Below are 5,671 nucleotides of genomic sequence, written 5' to 3'. Positions count from 1 at the left end.
ATATTATATTATAATATTTTAGTATACATAATACATGTATACTAATATAAGATGTATATCTATATGGAAAACTGTGTCAATTAATGTTAAAAAGAATAAAATATTTTTATATAAAGTCTTAATAAATAACAATTTTCGTATATTTAGTAATCAAGCGAATCATTTTATGAATTGTATTCCCTTCAAATAGTTATTATCTTGTTCAGCCTCAAATTGGAACAATTATACACCTATTACTAATAAATAATAAAGTCGTTATCTTTCTAGTCCTACATAAGTCAATCATTTCTAAAACGAACTATCCTTAAATTGAGTACATAGCTAAGTTTACACATATACAAGGTCGTTCAGGTAAATCTGGACCATCTTTAACTACATTCTGAAGAATAAGGAAAGCATTTAACTCTGTTATTTCAATTTAGAGGTTGAGCCTCAGCTTTAAGTTAGTTGTGCAACTTTTAATTAAAAACCAGTGTTTACGATGTAGGAGATCGTCTGGGTCTCCTACATCGTAAATTTGCATCGAATTTGCTTTCGCGGAACATAGCCCAGCATACATCAAGAAGATGCTCAGATATCCAAAGAGCATACTACGACTTCTACAACCACTGTAGGGAGGAAGGGGAATATAAGAGAAAAGCCCACAAGTCCTGGAATGATAAAAAACTTAATCTTATATTCCTCGTAGGCTTGAAAAATTCCTTCAAGTCAACTCCTGGGACTCTGATTAAGGCTCTTGCCAAAAAGCGCCAAGTAAACCGTGCAACAGTTTCCAGGGTCATAAGCACTGACTTGAAGATAAAGTCAGATCACCTCCACAAAATACATATCCTTACAGACAAAATTAAGACTACTCGAGCTGCCCTCGGAAGAAAATTGCTGAACGATTTGAAGTCCCAGGGTAACCGAATCATAATATATACGGATGAGAAACAATGTACAGTCAACAAATCTAACAACATCCAGAACACTTGATGGTGGGCCACAGAGGGAGCTAATGTCCCTCACGTCTTTAAATCCAATTTTCCAGGCAGCAACATGACCCTTGGTGCATTTGGAAGCAACGGCAGTGTAATGCCTCCCCCCTCCAGTCACCGTCTTTGAGCCAAAAGAAAGGGTGGGTGCCGACAGGTACTGTGAGCTCCTAGCTGTCAAGTGATACCTTGGATGAAAACAATGTTTGTCGAGTTCCTGTTTTAACAATACTCTACCGTCTTTCATGAGACCTACAAGATCCAATAATTGTTTAAAGAAGAGAAGATCTAATTTTGAAGCTACCACACCTGACCTACTAACTCCCCTTATATTAATCCAATGGATTACTTCGTTTAGGGGGAGTTAACAGCATCAACTCCTTGAAGGCCCCCTCATTTAGTACTGGAGCAAAGTCAACCCATAGACGTAAAATTTAAAACCTCTACTTGCTTCCCTTAATGATTAGCATGCAGTGAAACGTACTCCAGATACGGAATGAATAAAAGTCTCATGTTTTTTCATTTATTTTATTGGATAATTTCTAAATATATATATAAAAAACAATAATAGTAATACTATATATGTATCATTATAGTTATTTATATATAAGCATATTCATTGACATTATTTCCAAACGTCATAATATGTCATTTTTCTTCCTTTTAAACACTTACCACAAGTAAATATATGGCATATTTTGCACATGGTAGCAAAATTGTTTTTACATTTAGTAGTGTCTTGACACTATATGTCCTTTAAATTTTACCTGTTGCATTTGCTTGATTTGTTGGTATATCTGTATTATTCGAAGTCTCCATATTCAAGACTGCTATTTCTTCTCCTAACTTCAAAACAAATAATTTACGAGAACATTTTTTCCCTGAACCTTTTTCAAAAATAATCCAAGCATTGAAGGCTGCAATATCCAACTTGTGGCCCCAAACAGTCAACAACCAAATTTGTGTTCTATTATTTTTGTATCAAGAACTACTTGAAAAAAAGGACTAGAGAGAGAAAAAATAATCAGATTTTCAATCAATTAAAAAGAAAGATTATTCTTACCTGATACGCTTAAAGATATGGTTAAGCAAATAAGTAAGATACAAAAACAATCCATTCTTCGATCTCAAAAGACGCCGAGTGACAAAGTTTCACAATACACTGTTCAACTATTGGAGTTCAATTATTTCTAAATTGACTATTATTTTAAGTCAATCTTTACATGAGTCGAATGAGTCCTAACAATAACTTTCATCAACTCTCCAATCAAACAATATTAATAGGTCCATCAAATTCGATAGAATGAAGCTTATTTGATTTATGATGAATGACCACAAACAGGGTCCATAAAAAATTTGTAAGCATTCAATATGTTTAGAGCTCCATAATTAGAAATACAATAGCTATAATCCATAGATAAAATATTAGTTCTAATGTTGTCATGCTTTTATTGATGCAATTTCTGCCGAATTGTTTGATCCCACATTAAATCCAACGAAAAACTTTTTTTTACATAAAATTGTCGATGGCAGTTTTTTTGGATTTAGGGTTCAGTTTCTGAAGAATCTGGATTTTATACAGTTTCTGACAGGCCATGCGACAGAACTGATAAAAATAATTGGTCGAGTGGCACGAGGGTGTAGGATATCCTATGTCATTTTTCTTCCCTCGCTCTGGAGTGCAACAACATTTGATTTTTCTCATTTAATTATATCATATTTATATTATTGTCATAAAAATTAGAGATATTGACATTTCCGTAAAGGTCTTAAAAATGTATGTTTTTGCAGAATATCTACGAATAAAATGAAGCACCTTTAGCATATTCCACTATTTTAGAGTTTGCTAATAACACCAAATCATATGATACAATTTAAGCTCTCTATCCCTCTCAGTTCTTGAGTTATTACGCTCCAAAGATATTTCAAAATTCAAAACTTACCATATTCTAAATATTTATTTTTTAGTAAAATTATACTAATCTTCATATTAGATCTCATGATTAAGAATATGATTCCTAATTTGATTTCCAAAATCAATAAATCATAAATCTCAATTTATGGCTAGAAAGCAATATTTTAAGACTTGATGCTCCCTGAATTTCTTGATTTGATTAATTTTAGATACTATGAAAAATGCAAAATATCATTCTACACCAAAGTTTGTTGAATTACAAAAGTTTGTATTCATCTTATTGATGCAAAATGTTAAAATTGGTCTCGTAGTTATTTTTATGAATTTCAGATATATTGTTGTCACTATGAAGAATGGAAAATGTATTTTGTCTGGTCGAGCTATGAAGTGCACAGGTTTAATTTGTATCATGATATATCTTTTGATATAAAATTATACCAGGAATTATAAAACTCGAGGAAAATGCTTTTAAATCAAATGCAGATTATTGTGACTGAAATTTGGTAAGAATAATATGTATGTGTATCTAGAAGTATAAAACTTATTTTATGACATAAACCCTGCATCAAAGAAGAGGGCCTCTCATTCCAACCAAAGTGCGAATATTTGTTAAAATCTTCAGTTCAGAGTAAATATTTTGCCTATGATTAAAAATACGCTACATAGTTTATAAAATAGAAGGTCAATTCTGTGATTTTATAACAGGGTTGTCTCTCAGATCAGTCTATGCTTATCTTACATAGTTCTAGGACAATATTATATATTCCTATTACAAATTTAAGTTTAAAATATTCAAAAATTGATAAATACTTTTCGTAATTTTCATTCACTCTTTAGATGTGTTTATTGTTGAGTGAGTCCTTAATTATCCGATGCAGTTCAGTCTTAGGACTGGTCTTGTCACTTATACAACTGATAAAATAAGTTGAGTAACGTCATAAAGTATCGAACTTAGTAATTTTAAGGAATGAACTGGACTGCAGTCTTCAGTCCTAAATAAGGACCTACACCATGGGCAACAGAAGTGTGTGGGAAGGGGCAAGGGATGAATAACTAATAATAATTTAAAAAATAGGATTTGTATCAAAATGACAAATTTATGTCGATCAAATGATAACTAAAGATGACTTCAGATCCTATCATCATTTCAAGTCATATATAAATATATTATGTATTCACATTATAAGCTTAAGACTTTTAATTTAGAATTTGCGATTATAATTGAAAAGTTTGATTTGAAGCCTATAAAGATTTCTTCCTCTCTTATAAGATAGAAACTCAAATACAAAAAGAAAAAAAGAGAGAGGACTTCTTGAGCCGAATCATATTAATGAGAATTGTATCATTCGAATGAGATACACAAATAATAGTTTTTTCGAATAAAAAGGGGGAAGTTGTTAAATTGTGAACTCCAAACCTAATGGAAGAACCTTTCAGTACTTTATTTTATTCTTTATATTAAGGGAGGCCCCTGATTAATTTTTTTAATAACTTTAAAATTTAGAATCCTTTATTTATAAAACAATCGAGGCGAGACGTTCTTATTTATGAATGAGCCTATCATGGGCTGAGATATATTTTGAATCACATTTTTGTTATCACAGAGTTCGCTTTTAGGATATCGTCTGAATATATGTATGTAAATGTTTGATTTTCCTGTAATTGTCTTGTATCCCTCAAGTCCAGCAGTTCCCAACCTGTGGGTTACAACCCCAACTGGGGTCGCCTAAGTGATAATGAATCATGAGATGCAGCAAATTGTTCTCAGTTACTGGTTTATGAATGCGATTTCAACGATGTTTTTTTTTTAACTACTTGAAATTATATTTACGTAAGTCAGTTTTTCCAGAGACGATGTTTTAAAACGTACTTTTGATCTTCGTGATGTATTAAAACATTTATGAATTAAAGTTCTAAGCCACAGTTTTGAATCACTTTTCGGGGGGACTTAACAAAATTGTTTACTTTGATGATATCTTTGCAATTTTAAATGAATTAATTTTGTCCCTCAAAGGAAAAATGTATCCGAGCATTCCATTTGAAACTTTAACATTGGCAAAAAAAAAAGAAGGTAAAAATAAAATTTAGATGAGGAAAATGATATGGAATAGGAAACAATTCATGGAACAATAATTTCTTTCAAAGAACATCAAAAATTATTGAAGAATTAATTTCATGATATTTTCTTAATTTACCTGACATACTATTTGCCGTTACTAGAAGCCCATTCACCTCAAGAGTTGTATTTTTTCTTGAGCATGCATAAGAGGAGTTCATTGACCTTATTACCAGCGATGTAGGAAAAAATGATTTCTCTTCAATCCTAATTATCAAAGTTTGGATTAAGAATTTGCAGTCATTTCCTTGCTCCGGATTATTCCTCTCCAACAACATACTTTTTGGTTTCGCAATTTGAACTGTTTTGTAGTTGGAATATAAAAATATGATGTTGTGTCGATAAAAATTATTAACATACAATTATTGAAATTTTCAAATAAAAACATTTTGCCAAAAAAATTTCAGATATTTATAGGTCACATTTAATATATAAAGTGTTATGCCATGCCCCTCTAATAAGAAATGGCTGTCTTCGGGCTGATCAGAAGCAAGAGTCAGATAAAAATTGTATATTTTTAATCCTTCTTTAGAGTAACGACTCTGAAGTAGGTTCCAATTAGCTATATGGTGGAAGAATTAAATCTGATGACTCATTAAGAAAGTGCTCCAGGTCTTCTTACAAACAATCCTAATGTTGATCTATAGAAATTGGTGAAATATAATG

The sequence above is a fragment of the Lepeophtheirus salmonis genome, chromosome 1 (genome assembly GCF_016086655.4).
Source record: "Lepeophtheirus salmonis chromosome 1, UVic_Lsal_1.4, whole genome shotgun sequence".
NCBI lineage: Eukaryota > Metazoa > Arthropoda > Copepoda > Siphonostomatoida > Caligidae > Lepeophtheirus > Lepeophtheirus salmonis.
This window is presented reverse-complemented; position numbering follows the sequence as displayed.